Source organism: Triturus cristatus, chromosome 11 (assembly GCF_964204655.1).
Source record: "Triturus cristatus chromosome 11, aTriCri1.1, whole genome shotgun sequence".
Classification (NCBI taxonomy): Eukaryota; Metazoa; Chordata; class Amphibia; order Caudata; family Salamandridae; genus Triturus; species Triturus cristatus.
In genome coordinates, this window is record NC_140594.1 from 622,898,287 (window position 1) to 622,918,551 (window position 20,265).

Consider the following 20,265-nt stretch of genomic DNA (forward strand, 5'->3'; position numbering starts at 1 on the left):
ACTGACTGACTGAAACTGACTGACACTGACTGACTGACACCGACTGACACTGACTGACTGACAATGACTGACTGACTCTGACTGACTGACAATGACTGACACTGACTGACTGAAACTGACTGACTGGCACTGACTGACACTGACTGAAACTGACTGACACTGACTGACTGACACTAACTGACACTGACTGACAATCACTGACTGACACTGACTGACTGACACTGACTGACACTGACTGACTGACACTGACTGACTGACTGATACTGACTGATACTGACTGACACTGGCTGACGCTGGCTGACACTGACTGACACTGACTGACACACGCTGACTGACTGACTGACACTGACTGACTAACTGACACTGACTGACTGACACTGACTGAAACTGACTGACACTGACTGACACTGACTGACTGACACTGACTGACAATCACTGACTGACACTGACTGACTGACACTGACTGACTGACACTGACTGACTGACTTATACTGACTGATACTGGCTGACACTGGCTGACGCTGGCTGACACTGACTGACACACACTGACTGACTCACTGACTGACACTGACTGACTAACTAACTTACACTGACTGACTGACACTGACTGAAACTGACTGACACTGACTGACTGACACCGACTGACAGTGACTGACACTGACTGACACTGACTGACTGACACTGACCGACTGACACTGACTGATACTGACTGACACTGACTGACTGACACTGACTGACTGGCACTGACTGACACTGCCTGACTGACACTGACTGACTGACTGACACTGACTGACACTGACTGACTGACACTGACACTGACTGACTGACTGACACTGACTGACTGACACTGACTGACTGACAGACTGACTGACTGACTGACACTGACTGACTGACACTGTGTGAAACTGAATGACACTGACTGACTGACACTGACTGACAATCACTGACTGACACTGACTGACACTGACTGACACACTGACTGAAATTGACTGACTGACACTGACTGACTGACACTGACTGAAACTGACTGACACTGACTGACACTGACTGACACTGACTGACACTGACTGACACTGACTGACACACTGATTGAAATTGACTGACTGACACTGACTGACTGGCACTGTCTGAAACTGACTGACACTGTGTGAAACTGAATGACACTGACTGACTGACTGACACTGACTGACACTGACTGACACTGACTGACTGACACTGACTGACACACTGACTGAAATTGACTGACTGAAACTGACTGACACTGACTGACACTGACTGACACTGACTGACACACTGACTGAAATTGACTGACTGACACTGACTGACTGGCACTGACTGAAACGGACTGACACTGACTGACACTGACTGACACACACTGACACTGTCTGACACTGACTGACTGACACTGACTGACACTGACTGACACTGGCTGACACTGACTGACACTGACTGACACACACTGACTGACTGGCTGACACTGACTGACTGACACTGACTGACTGACACTGACTGACTAAGTGACACTGACTGACTGAAACTGACTGACACTGACTGACTGAAACTGACTGACACTGACTGACTGACACCGACTGACACTGACTGACTGACAATGACTGACTGACACTGACTGACTGACAATGACTGACACTGACTGACTGAAACTGACTGACTGGCACTGACTGACACTGACTGAAACTGACTGACACTGACTGACTGACACTGACTGACTGACTGATACTGACTGACACTGGCTGACACTGGCTGACTCTGACTGACACTGACTGACACACGCTGACTGACTGACACTGACTGACTAACTGAAACTGACTGACTGACTGACACTGACGGAAACTGACTGACACTGACTGACACTGACTGACTGACACTAACTGACAATCACTGACTGACACTGACTGACTGACTGACACTGACTGACTGACTGATACTGACTGATACTGACTGACACTGGCTGATGCTGGCTGACACTGACTGACACTGACTGACACACGCTGACTGACTGACTGACACTGACTGACTAACTGACACTGACTGACTGACACTGACTGAAACTGACTGACACTGACTGACTGACACCGACTGACAGTGACTGACACTGACTGACACTGACTGACTGACACTGACTGACTGACACTGACCGACTGACACTGACTGACACTGACTGACACTGACTGACTGACACTGACTGACTGGCACTGACTGACACTGACTGACTGACACTGTCTGACTGACTGACACTGACTCACAGACACTGACTGACTGACAATGACTGACACTGACTGACTGAAACTGACTGACTGGCACTGACTGACACTGATTGAAACTGACTGACACTGACTGACTGACACTGACTGACACTGACTGACAATCACTGACTGACACTGACTGACTGACACTGACTGACACTGACTGACTGACTGATACTGACTGATAGCGACTGACACTGGCTGACACTGGCTGACCCTGGCTGACCCTGGCTGACACTGACTGACACTGACTGACACGCGCTGACTGACTGACTGACTGACACTGACTGACTAACTGACACTGACTGACTGACACTGACTGACACTGACGGAAACTGACTGACACTGACTGACACTGACTGACTGACACTAACTGACACTGACTGACAATCACTGACTGACACTGACTGACTGCCACTGACTGACTGACTGATACTGACTGATACTGGCTGACGCTGGCTGACACTGACTGACACTGACTGACACACGCTGACTGACTGACTGACTGACACTGACTGACTAACTGACACTGACTGACTGACACTGACTGAAACTGACTGACACTGACTGACTGACACCGACTGACAGTGACTGACACTGACTGACACTGACTGACTGACACTGACCGACTGACACTGACTGACACTGACTGACTTACACTGACTGACTGACACTGACTGACTGGCACTGACTGACACTGCCTGACTGACACTGACTGACTGACTGACACTGACTGACACTGACTCACTGACACTGACTGACTGACAGACTGACTGACTGACACTGACTGACTGACACTGTGTGAATCTGAATGACACTGACTGACTGACACTGACTGACACTGACTGACACTGACTGACAATCACTGATTGACACTGACTGACACTGACTGACTGACACTGACTGACCGACACTGACTGACTGACACTGACTGACACACTGACTGAAATTGACTGACTGACACTGACTGACTGACACTGACTGAAACTGACTGACACCGACTTACACTGACTGACACTGACTGACACTGACTGACTGACACTGACTGACACTGGCTGACACTGACTGACACTGACTGACTCTGACTGACTGACACTTACTGACTGGCTGACACTGACTGACTGACACTGACTGACTGACACTGACTGACTAAGTGACACTGACTGACTGAAACTGACTGACACTGACTGACTGACTCCGACTGACACTGACTGACACTGACTGACTGACAATGACTGACTGACAATGACTGACTGACACTGACTGACTGACAATGACTGACACTGACTGACTGAAACTGACTGACTGGCACTGACTGACACTGACTGAAACTGACTGACACTGACTGACTGACATAGACTGACTGACACTAACTGACACTGACTGACACTGACTGACTGACACTGACTGACTGACACTGACTGACACTGACTGACTGACACTGACTGACTGACTGATACTGACTGATACTGGCTGACACTGGCTGACACTGGCTGACGCTGGCTGACACTGAGTGACAGTGACTGACACACGCTGACTGACTGACTGACACTGACTGACTAACTGACACTGACTGACTGACACTGACTGAAACTGACTGAAACTGACTGACTGACACCGACTGACACTGACTGACACTGACTGACACTGACTGACACTGACTGACTGACACTGACTGACTGACACTGACCGACTGACACTGACTGACACTGACTGACACTGACTGACTGACACTGACTGACTGACACTGTGTGAAACTGAATGACACTGACTGACTGACACTGACTGACAATCACTGACAATCACTGACTGACACTGACTGACACTGACTGACTGACACTGACTGACACACTGACTGAAATTGACTGACTGACACTGACTGACTGACACTGACTGAACTAACTGACACTGACTGACACTGACTGACACTGACTGACTGACTCTGACTGACTGACACTGACTGACTGACACTGACTGACACTGGCTGACACTGACTGACACTGACTGAATCATCTGACTGACTGACACTGACTGACTGGCTGACACTGACTGACTGACACTGACTGACTAAGTGACACTGACTGACTGAATCTGACTGACACTGACTGACTGACACCGACTGACACTGACTGACACTGACTGACTGACTGACAATGACTGACTGACACTGACTGACTGACAATGACTGACACTGACTGACTGAAACTGACTGACTGGCACTGACTGACACTGACTGAAACTGACTGACACTGACTGACTGACACTAACTGACACTGACTGACACTGACTGACTGACACTGACTGACTGACACTGACTGACACTGACTGACTGACTGATACTGGCTGACACTGGCTGACGCTGGCTGACACTGACTGACACTGACTGACACACGCTGACTGACTGACTGACACTGACTGACACTGACTGACACTGACTGAAACTGACTGACACTGACTGTCTGACACCGACTGACAGTGACTGAGACTGACTGACACTGACTGACTGACACTGACCGACTGAAACTGACTGACACTGACTGACACTGACTGACTGACACTGACTGACTGACTGACTGACTGACTGACTGACTGGCACTGACTGACACTGACTGACTGACACTGACTGACTGACACTGACTGACGCTGACTGACACTGACTGACTGACACTGACTGACACTGACTGACTGACACTGACTGACTGACACTGACTGACACTGACTGACTGACACTGACTGACTGACCCTGACTGATGGACACTGACTGACTGACTGACTGACACTGACTGACTGACTGACACTGCCTGACTGACACTGACTGACACTGACTCTGACTGACTCTGACTGACACTGACTGACTGACCCTGACTGACTGACACTGACTGACTGACACTGACTGACTGACACTGACACTGACTGACTGACACTGACTGACTGACAGACTGACTTACACTGACTGAAATTGACTGACTGACACTGACTGACTGACACTGACTGAAACTGACTGACACTGACTTACACTGACTGACTGAAACTTACTGACACTGACTGACATTGACTGACTGACATTGACTGACTGACTGACACTGAATGACTGACACTTACTGAGTGACACTGGCTGACACTGACTGACTGACTGTGAGAAGTTGGCCTGGTATATGCTGGTCACTAGTTAAAGTGGCCACTTTGCACCAGTACAATTCGACTCTTATGGTAGATAGGTTTAAGACAACCTTTTAAAGAAAGCTATCCTAGTGGTAGCTGTGGAGAGCAGCCTTCAGGCTAAGTCTCAGAGGAATGTAAAGCAGCTTGTTTTACCTTATAATCTCTTGAATCACTAAATGAAAGGACACCACACAGGTATATATATAAAATATAGACACACTCTACTAATCTCTTTATGAGATTAGAAGTCAAGGACATATGCACAAATCAACATTTCACAACAAATTAAGCACTTATATGGCTGGGGCCCTAGGGGCGTACAAGACCATATACAAAAAAAGAGGTTTAAGAAGAACGACTTGAGAAGGGAGAAGGCCTAAGGTCTTCAGAAGCGCTTGGGCCTCACTAATCCACCCAAGGCAGGTAAGTAAAGGACCCACGGGAGACGCATGCAGTGTGAGAACACAGCAGCGGATCCCAATAGACTTCAATGGAGCAAGTCGCGGTTGGAATTTTAAAGTTTTAGGATACCTCGGGAGAGTCTACAAGCAAGTCACTTACAGGGTAAGTAGTTCTAGATCCAACACACACAGGAGCACCGGAGTACTCGAGTTACCTCACCCAGGGAAGCCGGGTGCATAGGTGCCTTTTGGTGTCGGGTCGCGGCGTCGTTTTCAATGGGAGCCAAAGAAGACTTGCTGCTTGTGAAGACAGGAGAAGTGTCCGGTGGAATCCAAGGCTGGGTTCTGAAGAAAGAAGACCTGAAAGCAGAGGAGACAGTGTTCAAAGTCACTTGCCAGTGACCCGGGGCCAGGAAGCTGGATGCCCACAGTAGTCGGTTGATTTCAGGTGATCACGGGTGTCTTGACTCTTCAGCCACGAGATCCAGGAGGCGTCGACGATGACCAGGAGCTGGATTCGGAGTGTCCCACGAAGTCTGCAGCTTACTGAGGTGTCAGCAACCGGATTGGAACCAACAAGCCTTGGCAGCAGCAAGTCTCGTGGAAAGTGAAGAAAGTCAGCGGTGCAGACCGGCAAGGTCTGAGGGACTCACCCAGCGACCGTAAGTCAGGGCAGGCCTGGAGCAACGAGGGGAGCCCTTTGGTTCTGTAGAAAAGTCTTCAGGGGACCCACAAGCCAACCGGCAAGGGATCGCGAAGACGCCTCGGGATGATTCACTCACCAGGAACCCACAGTCACTCGGGACGAGGTAGGCCTCTGATTTTCGGAGGAAATCCTGCTGGAGGCTTGGGCCACACGTGGTCTAAAGCACTATTTCGTAGAACGTCGTGAAGGGTTTGCACTCGACAATAGTGCACGGTACCCGGGTATTGCTGTTCCTCGTCACTCGTGGGGTCCACTCGCCTCAGCTTCGCTGGGGACTCACAGAAGTCAGGAAATCCACTTCCGGGGCTGCAGGGACTTCGGACTCCGTCGGGAGCGGGAAAGTTTGCGACCGTTGATGCAAAGTTTTGGTGCCTGTCAAGCAGGGGAGTCACTCCGTGACTCCAAGGAAGATTCTTCAGTCTTCCAAAGGTAGTGGAACGTCGAAGGTCCAGGATTCTTCTTCAGAGCGTCGTCCAGGGATATCTAGTTTGCAATGGCAAGGGTTCCCTAACTTATACTACAAGGAAGGGAGGGACTAGCTCTATGACCACTTCTCTGGGAGGGTCAGGGGAGTGGGTGGCTACACCCACTTCCCTTTGTCCAGTTTCGCGCCAGAGCAGGGGCTGGTAGCCCCTGAACCGGTTTGAGCTGGCATATGCACAGAGGAGCCTACTGCTTCCCCAGTGCAGGACTTCAAAGCACTCTAGGAGTGCACCCACCCAGCCCCAATACACTAAATCCAGTCTGGAAGGTGGTTACACCTCCCTGTGACAGGATGCCTATTGTTGGGCCTCCTCCACTGCGAGTTTCGTGCAGCAGCAGGAGGGCAGCCCAGTGTCTGTGCTGGTGGCATCCATTTTGTGATGCCAGGGCTCTTCAGGATTCTACCATGTTTCCACAGTGGGTACATGTCTATCCCTCTAGAAGGGTGGGATCATACTCCCACACCAGTTACTGGTGTGGGGGTATGATTCCAAGGCGTTTGACACCAAACACGACATGTTTTGATGCAGCCATCCCAAAGTTAGCATTTACCGCTAGGTTATAATGCACTTAAGAGTATATGGTTTAACCGCATCCACAAACTGCTACAGAGAATGGACTCAGAGCTGCAGAGGGGCCCTGCTCAGGCAGAGGCACCCCCTCACATGGAAACCAAGCACCCTGCCATCAGGATTGATAGGGCCTGCTTTAGGGGTGACTGATAGGCTTATATGTGTGTGTATGGTCAGATATAGGGAACCTATATCTCAGCGAGGAGTGCTAACACTACCTCACCCAGTCTGCAGTAGCAGGCCTGTGGTGTCAGATTTAGTCTGCTTCCCAGGGGTGGCATAATACATGATTCAGCCCCTGGTAGGCCTGTGAAGTACCTATGCCCTTGGTACCTAAGGTACCATATCCTAGGGACTCATAAGGTACCACAGTATCCAATCACTAGTGCATCTAATATGCACTGCAAGTTGTTTAGCGAGAACAGAGAGGCTGGGGCCCTGATTAGCAGGGACCCAGCCAAACTATAGCCAGAAACCAGTGTAAACATCAGGAAAAAAGTGGGGGCAACATAAGTGCAGATCCTACTCTCCTACACTGACAGACACTGACTGACTGACTGACACTGACTGACACTGACTGACACTGACTGACTGACTGACTGACTGACACTGACTGACTGACAATGACTGACTGACACTGACTGACACTGACTGACACTGACTGAAACTGACTGACACTGACTGACAGACTGACTGACACTGACTGACTGACACTGACTAACATTAGGTCTCGCCTTTCATTAAGTTAAAGCCATTTGCTTTGCTATACAATACCATTAGCAAATCAAATGGCTTTAACTTAATCAAAAGCGAGACCTATTGCATTTTCAGTGCTTGTTAAAACTGTAAGGAAGCCGCTCCCCCTGTCGTGGGCAGGAAGGGGTATGGGGGGAGACAACACTCTGGGGAGAAACGAGGACTAAGACACTTCAGATGGGTCTCTGTAGACGGATGGCTTCATTCCAATAGTTCGTCTTAGATGTTACTGTGTGAACATAAAAGGTTATAAACTTGAATGTTCATCACTTTTTTAAGGCTGGTCCTCTACATTCACCCTTCCCTGCAACACTCCTTCAGAGCTTAAACCTGTTTGCCAGACATCTCCCCCTCCAAGTTTTATGTTAACTGTGATAGTTATGAAGCCTATTTGAAGTTTTTTTGTCTACATTTCCTGTAGGAAACCCCAATGAAGTGCTTCAGTGGACTCACAATATTTAACATTTAGCATATTAATTGTAATGAAATAGGAACTTTTGTGTCACTTGGAATGAGGGGCCGCAACAAATCATTTTACTCTTCTATTTAAGAGCGTCCTCGGAATTAAAAAGCTTGAAGACTTCTGGTCTTCAAGGTCCGGTGCAATAGATGACATCTAGGAGCTGATACAACAGCCTTTATAGGTCCAGCCTACCTGCAGCAGAAGCTGTCCAGTGCGAAGGGCATGTTAGGGCCTACCAAAAACATACAGGGGTTTGCAGCCTGCCTTTTGCTTACAATTGGTTGGCGTCACTGTCACTCTGATTTATATACGTTCTTTTGGATGGGCTTCCTTGTTTCAGCCTATCCATCGTTGTTTCTCCTGCTGATGAAGCTTAGCCTCGTCACCATCTCTTTGACTGGCGTGCTTCTATTCTGCCTCTGTCCGCTTTTGGGGAACTAATTTTTTCTTTTTGTTTAACCACTCCATGAGAGTTTGTGTGTTGAGTTTGTGTGTTTTCTAGTTGTCTCCTTTGTGTACTTTTCTCCCTCCCTCCTTCACAGTGTTTTCTCTCACCCATGAGCTTCCCTTCCCCCACTCGCTTCTCTTTCTTGCCATGTGCTTCTCCCCCTTGTTTCATGTAGCTCTCTTTCACCCTTGTTCTCTCCCTTGTGTTGCTTCTCTCCACCCACCTTGATGCTTCACCCCCAGCGCTCACCATGTTGCTTCACCCTTGCGCTCACCGTGTTGCTTCACCGTACCCGCTGTGTTGCTTCACCCCCACTCACCACCAGACCAGCAACTCGCTCAGTCATGTAATTTTTTTTCTAACAAGCTTTGTCATGCCATGTTTTGAAAGAGCACTTTTGTGCTACTTTTGTTAATTTAAAAAGCAGCTGTTAAAAGCTGGCCTGGTACATGATGTCCACTAATATAAGTGGGCACCTTGCACCAGCCCAGACAACCCTTATGGTGATTTAAGAGGTCCCAGATAACCTTGGAAAGCGCTCTAAGTGGTAGCGGTGGAGAGCAGCCTTCAGACTTTGTCCAGAAGGAGTGTAAAGGAGCTTGTTTTACCAGAATGCATTCTTATAGTATAGATTAGATGAAAAAGAACCACACAAAGTATTTATAAAAATATGTATTTATTATATAACTATCTCGTATGTTACAGTATCTCCTACACGGAGATAGATACAAAGCACACAATACTTTAGCAAAGAAATCATAGTAAATAGCACTAATACACAGTGGGCCCAGGGGGGGGGCGTGTTGTTGGGGCCAAACCATATACTACGAAAGTGGTATAAGAACCACGACTCGAGTCAGGACAATGTCGAGAGGACGTAGAATTCCTGGGGACCCCCAGACCCACCCAAGGTAAGTAGATAGGGACACCACTGAGAGCATGTGCAGTGTGTGAACATGACGGGTGCTCCGTACAAGTCTATGTGCAAGTTGAGGTTGGATTTTTAAAGATTTTGGATACTTCCCAGTGGACCCTGAAGAAACCCCATGGAAGACAGACGGTTGGAGTGACACCCCACCTGTGGATACCGTGGTACCCGAGTTACCTATGCAAAGATAAACAGAAGCTTCTCCAAACAATTTCATATAATACAATGCAATATGTCCATGAGATACAGACTGTCATACACCAGATTAGTGGTTTTTGAAGTTTATTTTATCTAACGTACAAAAATATTTTCAATGATTCTTTATCGTTTAAAAAAATATATATATGCATCAATTATTTTGCACATAAAAACGGAAGAGGGAGTACAAACACTAAAATAATTCTATGTATTTACTCAATGGGCACCCACAACAATACTACAATTGAACAAATACATTAAAAACACGTATTTTATCCACAATGTAAAGAACAAAACCAACATAGATCTTACGACTAAGCAAGACAATACACAACAAGTGAACAATTAACATACAAGAAAAAACTTTCACAAAAAAGTTAGCACAATTGTTCAAAATACATATAGTGTGATCAGTACTGTACATAAGGAGTACTTTCATAAACGGAAATGAGCCTGAGCAATCAGAGGATCCCAAGGAAAACAAAGGTGACCCACAGGCCAAAGGTGCAGGAGTCGCGAGAGGACCTCAAGCAGCTCACCAAAAGATGCAGGCTACGATGCACACAATGTGGTGTGGCTGAAGATTCTGGTCACTGGAGGTGCTCGAGGTTGGGGCTACTTGAAGCCCGAAGATCTTCTTGCAACGATCTCAACAAGCCTTTGCAACTGCAAAGGGGACGCAGTACCCAGGGGTTTGGTTATTGCAACCTCCTCAAGGACTACTGGCCTCATACTTGGTAAGAGGGTAGAGCAGGCCCTGGGAGCTGAGGAGAACCACCGCCTGTTTTGCAGAGCCCATGGAGTCCGGAGGAGCTCGGGATCTGCAGACCGGTCATCTTTGTTACGATGCTGGTGAATGCAGGAGAGTGACTCCTTCACTCCAAGGGAAATTACTTTGGTTGTCCTTGATGTTTCACAGGCCTTGGAAGGTTCCTGTATGATGCACAGGCACAAACAATGCAGCAGACCCAGAAGGAAGACGAAGTCAGGCCCAAGCGAAGTCCAGAGTGCCCAGAAAGTAGAAGTGCAGTGGTTTCAGTTCTGAATCTTGTCCCACGACGAATCTAGGGACCCACACCCAGGTAAGCCCTTAAGTACCCTAGCGAAATGGTTGGGAAGATTCAGGGAACCCTCCCAGGGGAGGGTCTGGACGGGGGGAGGTAAATCCCATGTCCTTTGTCCAGTTTTGTGCCAGAGCGGGAGCCAACGGCTCCCAGGACTGGTTTGAACTGGACTATGCACAGGGACACCAAACGTGCCCCTCATGCAGACTTTCTGGTGCTGGCAAGCGCACCCACCCAGCCCTAATACACTAAATCCTGTCTGGGAGGTGGTCACAAACCTAAAAAGTACCTGTTAGAATGGCACCTTGGACCGCTAAGGAATTGCACTACCAACAAATACAATTACTTGGGAATACAATTCGTAAACAATGGGAGACCAAACTCGCAGGCCAAGGCACTCAAAGCAAAGGCGGCCAAGGTTACATATGGGCTATGTAAATTAAATCAAAAGCTCCCATGTCACTCTGCAGAGGGTATCCGATGGGTCATGCAAGCCAAACTGATTCCCACACTGAGCTATGGCCACCTCGCCTTCCCGGGTCAACTAGCTGGAAAAACTGGAGCGACTACACACAATGACCTACCGAAAGGTATTCAACCATTCCTATTGAACTAGGCGCACACTGATTCGGTTGGAGTTTAACATTCCAGCGATGGACATCAAATGCAAAAAGATATAATTAAACTGCACTACAGGGTGACCAAGGTGGGTCCTGATACAATCAGTGAAGCACTAAAAGTATTTTTCCAGGACAACAACAGCCTCTGGGCTAGGTACCTCTCAAAGGCAAATGAGTCACTGGGCTGGCCCCCAGAGAACATAATCGATACACCGCCCACAATGGCCGGCCTGAAAAGCCTGCTTAAGAATCAGGGCAAATGCATCTCAAGGCTACAGGACCTCGAATGAATCAGTCACATCCTGGGTGCTGAGGGCCTTGTCTACTCACACGAAACTACAGCAAGTCAAGTGGGGAGCACAGCCCTGCAGAACATACTGAGAACTAGGCTCCTCACACTGCCAATTCAAGACTATAGGACCCACTGGAAACACAGAGTGCCTGGAAATAAGGGATGTCGCCTGTGTCAATAACACACTGAAACAGCCGAGCAGATCATTTGCTGCTGCCCAGTTTTGCTGGGACAAAGGCAACTATATTTAAGAACTCTGCTCTTACAAAATGGTGTGAAAACATGCAAAGAGGCCCTAACGCTTATTTTCACCATCACAGAACCGATGGCCCTCGCACAAATTGAAAAATTCTATGCAGAAGCAACAAGGATCTTAAGAACAACCCAAGTAATGGAGACAAAAGCCCGCAACTTACAAGCTGCTGTTCATCAAGAGTCACAGTAATACCGATTGGAGGAGCTTTCCATATGAACTGGCCACATGGATCACATTCACGCACTGCGCATCTTTGATTTTTATGGCGAACACTGGCATGCATGAAGCACGTACCACTCAAGGGGCCCGCATACGGTTCTGACACTCCATCTACCACCCCACATAGGGCCATATGTATCAAGGCGAATTGCGATCGCAAACACTGAAATTCGCAGAATTTCAGCGTTTGCGATCACAATTTGGCCTAGTGCTATGTATGAAAGCACAACTGTCTTGCAAATTAAGGAATCGCAAAATTTGCGATTCCTTATTTTGCGAATGCATTTAAGGGCCAAATGTATCAATGTTAGGTTTTGCAATTCTCAAATAGCGAATTTTTGAGAATCGCTATGTTTAGAATCGCAAAACGCTATGTATGTAGGATTTGCAATACATTTTGCAAATCCTACATATTCCTTAATTGCAAATCGCAAATTGCGATTCGCAATTAAGGAATACCTCCCCATTTATTCCTATGGGCTTAGAGGCCTATAGGAATAAATGGGTGGATATTCTCAATTTGCAATTCCCAATTAGAGAATCGCAAATTGAGAATGCAATTTCAAGTGTGCCAGGATGTCAAAGGGACACCCTGTTGCACCCCTGAAATGAGCATGGGTGCACATGTGGCGCACATACATGCCCTAAGGGCATGTTTGTGCGCCACATGCTACTTTGAAAAATGCAAAAATGTGCATTTTTTAAAGAAATCGCAAATTACCATCAACCTGTAGTTGGTGATAATTTGCGATTCCTTATAGCAATTATCGCAATTTGCGATTCCTTAAATGCATTTGCAAAATAAGGAATCACAAATTTTGCGATTCCTTAATTTGCGATACAGTTGTGCTTTCATACATACCACTAGGCCAAATTGCGATCTCAAACGCTGAAATTCTGTGAATTTCAGCGTCTGCGATCGCAATTCGCCTTGATACATATGGCCCCAAATCTCTTGGCGAAGACCCCTGCACTTTCATGCGTCAAATAGACCAGCACTTCGCAGAGCTTGCAATTGGCGTTTCTAATATCAAATCTTTATTGAGCCGGGCAGAGTATCGCTTTCTATCTGTCACACTAACTTTGACACTCGCCCTGCATAACTTAACCCCATGCATGTTTGCACTCCACAATATTGAACGCCCGCACACTCCATAGCTTTGGCCTTGCGTAGTGTCGTCTCACCCTGTACTCGCTACATAAATCACTTTTGGCCCCACATCTCGGATGGCTGTCAACCTCGCTTGGCGGTAAATGCTACGATACCTCTCATTTTTATATGGCATCATTTTATGGCATAATTTATATTGCCTTTTATATTGTTATATTTAGTGTTTTTTATGCTATTGCTTTTGTAAAAGATTTTAAGTAATCATACAATAAGGATTCAACCTCCCTGTGAGAGGACACCTATTGTTCTGCCTTCCCCTGCTCGAGCTTGGCTCAGCAGCAGGAGGGCAGAAATGTGTCTCTGGTTGGCAGCAACCATTTTGTGCTGTCCGGGACTAGAAGGCTGGTACCGGGAACACTGAGAGCCTAACGGAGGGCCCTTCCAGTGCTTGGAATCATACCTCCCACACCGTTTATGGTGTGGGTTTATGATTCCAACATGTTTGATACCGAACATGATAGGATTAGTTGCATCCGTTGTCGAGACGGTCATCGCGCGATTACGCGGTGCCCCACTATATAGTATATGACTGCTTCACTGACAACCTGGGTATGGACTCCGTAGGCTGCAGGGGTGTCCTGCTCATGCAGGGGCACCCTCTCACTTAGAACCAAGCACTAGCCCTCAGGATTGTAAAGGCCTGCTATATGGGTGACTTATAGCTTTTAAGTGCAGTGACCCTTAGATATAGTAAACCTATATCTTTAGTAAGTGGTGCATGCACCAACATACACAGGTTGCAATGGCAGGACGGTAGTTTCATTTTGAATGGTATTTCATGGGTGGCATAATCCATGCTTCGGCCCATGAGAGACCTCTGGGGTACCTATGTCCTGGGTACAAGGGTACCATATACTAGGGACTGACAAGGGTACCCCAGTGTCCAATCTGGGAGGTACCTAGGTACTGAACACAACAGTTTAGAGAGAAATCCGATAGACTGGGGTCCTAATAAGCAGAATCCCAGTCAGACTAGTCAAAAACAGCATCACATCAAGCAAAAAAGTGGGGGTAACCATAAGAAGCAGATCCTACTTTCCTACAGCAGCCTTAACATTTTGTGTCTTTTTGCCATGCTGCACTACAGCTGTGATGCTGTACAGCATGGCTGCAAACATTGGCAAAGCCAAAAGGTGGTATTGGTGAGACCTGTTGGCTTTGCCAGTGCTTGCAGGAGAGAGCTGTAAAATGTAGCCCTTTTAAGGTTTCTCGTACAAGAAAGCAAAATCTGTCTCGCTGCGAAAGACCTGTTGTGGGCTTGGCATGAATTTACAGTGGGCCTATAGCCCTCCCATTGCTTACCATTGGTTGGCTTTATAATTACTCTCATTTGCTTGCTTCTCATTCGATGGCATGCCTTCCTCTGTTTGTGTTTGTCCCTCCCAAGGAGCATATCCTCTTTACTGTCTTTTTGATCGGCTGACTTGTATCCTCCCACTGATCACCTTTTTTTTTTTTTTTTTAAATTAAATCTGTTTATTTCCAAAACAACATTGCAGTTACATTTACCACTTTGCCTGGGCACATCTACAACCTACTTAGTGTTCTGTATAACATCACTTGCACGGCAGCACTTCCTTCATCCCTTCCTCAGTCCATTTCCTCCTGGGTTTCCTCCCACCTCCTCTGTGGTCTTGGGGGTGTACATGGGTTGCCTCTGAAGTCATTCAGTTTACTCCAAAGCCTCTCCCATTTGCTGGGGCATCCTCTATTAATATAGACCACCTTCTCTGCTACCATACACCAGTCCATATCTCTCTTCCAATCCGTCAAGGGGGGAGTTGTATCAGAACCCCATGCTCTTGCTATGTTTCTCTTGGCAATCCTCAGTGTAAGGGTCAACCCTACTTGGTCTCCTCTCCCCAAATCTGTCGTCTCCCACACATTAGGGAGACACCATTTTGCAGAGCTGAGCAACTCACTACTGTACACATCATTTAAACATTGCAGTACTGCTGCCCAATACTCTTGGATTTTGGGGCAAGCCCATATTATATGAAAAAAATTGCCCGCCATTCTACAGCCCCTACGACAGAAAGCTTCAGTTTGTTTCCCCAACTTTACCAACGTGGTGCATGAGATGTAGGCCCTTGGAAGAATTTTGTGCCTCCATCCATTCCTCCTCTTGTAAGTGTGGGATGCCATTCTCCAGTTTCTCACTCAAGTGGGTCAGCTGATCCGGTGCATTGTTTATTAATTTCTTATATGTCAGTGAGATCGCCTTTTTGGAGACATGTTCCTCCAACGATCCATCTGGTATGCAGGTTCGGTCATAGGCTTGTGCGCCCATTGGTTCACTATCATTAGGTGCGCTGCTTTGTGGTGGATCAGGATATCAGGGAGAGCTGTTCCTCCATAATACTACCCATTTGTAAGTTTATTGAGTGCTATTCTTGGAGCCCCACCATCCCACAGCAGCTTTATGATTTCGCCCTGTATGGATTTAAAGTAGCTGTCTGACACCGGGAAGGGGGCATTGTGAAGGACGTAAACAAAGCGTGGGAGTACCATCCTTTTAAAAAGGGTAGCCCTACCCAAAAGAGAGAGAGGAAGCGCCCTCTAGTGGTGAACATACTCCTTCAATCGGTTCAGCGGGGGTTGCAGATTTTTAGCAATAAACAGTTCTTGACTAGGCGCAACAAAAATACCCAAGTATCGGAACCCATCCATCACCACCTGCGCTTCGCATTACTTTGGCATTCTCGGTGCCTGCCCATGTAGAATCAGGACCACTGATTTTGTCCAGTTAATTGTATATCCGGAGAACCTTAGGTAAATAGCTCATACATTAAGGAGTCAAGCGATCGAGGCCATGGGCGACGCCACATACAGGAGGATATCATCGGCATATAGTGATATCCTGTCTTCCCAATCCGCCGACCAGCAAAAACCCTGTATTAATGGATCCCCCTGAATCCAGGCCGCCAGTGGTTCGAGAGCGAATGCAAATAATAAAGGCGAAAGGGGACAGTCCTGTCTGGTCTCCCGATGTAGTTGGAAAATTCATGACACTTTCCCATTCACCTTCACCTGCGCCATTGGCGCCGTGTATAGGAGTCGAATCCATGCTGTAAACCGCGGTCCCACCCCCATATGCTCTAGCAGCGCCAGTAAAAAGGGCCATTCAATCATGTCAAAGGCTATGCGGGCGTCAAGGGAGAGCACTGCCGCATCCTCCTGTATTGTGCCCACACAAGCCAATACCCCGTGAAGACTTCGCAGGTTAAGGGCTGTATTTTGGCCTGGCATAAATCCAGGTTGGTCCGGATGTATCACCTTGGGAATAATAGTGATTAGTCGGCGGGCTAAAAGCTTGGCGGGGATTTTTGCCTCAGCATTTAGTAGGGAGATGGGACGGTAAGACCTGCATTGGTCCCTTGGTTTCCCGTCTTCATGGATTACTTCTCCACAGATCACTTTTAGGGAAATACTATTTTCTTTTTGGTTAAGCACTAAAAGAGAGCGCATGTGTTTTCCAACTCTCTCCCACGTATGATTCTTCCCCTGCCAAATAGCCACATTCACGATCAGAGTTGCTCTCTCCCTCATGTGCTACTCACTCTTTTTCATATGCTGCTCACCGCCAAACTCCCCTCCCTATACACCGTGTTAGTGTCACCTTCACTTGCTTCTCCCCTGCCCTCATGCTACTCTCTCACTCTTGTGCTCCTTTTCTACTACTTCCTCCACCTGGATTTATTTTTCTCATTTCCCCACCCCTGCACACTTGCTTTTGCATACCCCCACCTGCTCTCTTACATTCAATTTGTAGATATGTCTATGCATGGCATGATGATGCATGAACGTGCATTAGTCACCACGCATTCGTGTGCCAATAAAATGAGGCAGCCAGCAGCCCCTCATGCCTTTTTTTCAAATTTACCAGATGCTGTACAACATCAGCAAAAAAACTGTATTGACAAATCAAATAGGTCCTAAAGAAAAGACCTGTTGATAGTTCCAATGCTTGTTTGAAAGGTGGGCATGTACAATCTGCAAAATTATATTTTATCTTTCTCTATCGTGCCAGAAATCCTCGCACCATGCTTGGTGATGGGTAGGTCATAGTATGATGAGGCGGCACATAGTTTTGCAGTTAAAGGAGTAACTAGAAAAATAAAATACTCTCAACTTTGTACTAAACGTATAATGGCACTCAGTGAAGCGAGTAAGCAAGCTTGGCCATCCCTAAAAGGGTTCTATTCACACTTTCGTCCAACCATGTATTCAACCATCTTGCTATCTATGCACCCTTTCCCCTTTCATCCATCCATTCTTTCATTCTTACATCCTTTTATCAATTCTTCACTCTTTCTTCTCTTCAGACTCCTTCATTCCCCACTTCAATCCTTGTAACATTTCTTCTTTTTATTTCTAACTTCATCACTCGCCCTTCATCCATTCATCCATTCACTCTTTATTGCTTTGTTTTATCCTTCCTTCAACCCTTTGGTTCTTTCACCTTTCCTTTCTTTCTCATTTCTTTCCTTCCTTTTATTCTTCCTTCCAACCTTCCTTCCCTTTCCCTTCTTTGTATTTGCCTCTGTCTCCCATGCTCCCTCATAGTGTCATAATTCGTCTTGCTCTGTCTCCTCCACTGTATTTGCTACACGTGGCAGCCCTTTTCCTACACTCCTTAGTCCGGTAAAGTGTTATTAGGATTTCTGGGTTTTAGTTAAAATTGATTGTAACCGAGCAAACACCATAGAAGGGAATATTCGCATTTCAGTAGAACTCGGAGGACAGTGGATTGTGATGTGCTTTTCCTGCTTTTGCAGCCTCTGTTATCAAGTGGTGTAAGTGCTGCCCATGTCCCGTTGCACTGTCCTGTGATGGACACACTCCCGTTGTGACCCACGCAGGTCATGGTAAGCCACTTAATATGTTTCTGAACCTACAGTGCCCACTTATACTCTGGTTTTGGGAGCATGGCTCAACTCGTATTGGCGTCAAACTTTTCATTGCATGTTGCTTTGTAGTAGCCATCAGGTTCACAGTGGACTCCTAGAAGAATCAGAGTGTCAGCCCAGGGTAAGAAGCAACTCCATGATGTCCTTTTCTTCATTTGTTTTTATTAGGATTTTATATATATGTATACAACAAACAGAATAAACTGTGAAGCTCCTGCATTAGCTTAGAGTTCAAGCTTTTTAAGCCCTCTTAGCCCTATGAACCAGGGTCCGAGATATTTGTGATTGTGGTAGCAAGTGTAATCTGTTGATGGTTCAATGGTGTTGTTGACTGATGCAGTGTCATTATACCTCACTGAGGAGTTATAATTGCTGATCCAATTGTCTCATGTCCCTTGATCAGCTTGGAGAGCTAGGTAGGCACTAAAGGGACTAAACGAAGGCACTAAAGGGGCAGGATTTAGCTGACATATGTGCCCAGTACTCCTCCAGTCTCTCCTGACCGTGTCCTTAAACCATTGATTCCTCCTTGGCCTTTCCGCGATGCCCCCAGTGCATTGCTTTTTTCTCTAGGCAAGAAGAAGCACCATAGCCAACAGATGGGGGTGCCTGTTGGAACATCTCTGAAGTTTCCCAGCAGAGCTGTGAGTGGCTTTCTATAAGAACAAATGATGAGCGGAATGCTAAACACATCAAACATTCATCTCCAGTCACAGATCTAGGTTAAATCCATCTTTTTTTTGCTCACCATGCCACCCCAGTTTGGACCTAGCCATATGCGAATCAGTCTTCACCCTGCTCCACATGGGAACGGTCCAGTCCGAACTGCCACGACAGCTCCTCCCTGTACCGCAAACAAGCATCCCGTGACCGGTTTTGGGGTATCACCCCTCATCAACCAGGCTAGCTTGAATCCATTGGCACAGTGAGCACGGGAAACATGTCTGGGCATACCCATCCCACTTAGGGCAACAAAAGCAAAAAGAACAAATGATGGACGAAATGCTGAACAAATCCAACATTCAAGCCCAGTCACAGATCTGCGTTTAATCCCTTGTGGCGTTTTAGACATGGAGTCGCTAATCACTGCATCTATACAATGATAACTGTGAGCCAAACGTCCTCTATCTTAGCGCACACTCAGGCAAGATGCATGAAGTCAGCATCGGCACATCGCATGCAGCATGCCTTAGGCCAAAGTCCCATCTTATAGAGATCAGTGGGTGTGTAGTAAATGCGGTGGAGGAATTTGATATGGATGAGTCTTAGTCTGTAGTTGGCTAGAGCAGGCCTGTCTGGGAGCAGCAACACCGCCATCTCTCTTACTTAAAGTCATCTCCAAGGTCCGCCTG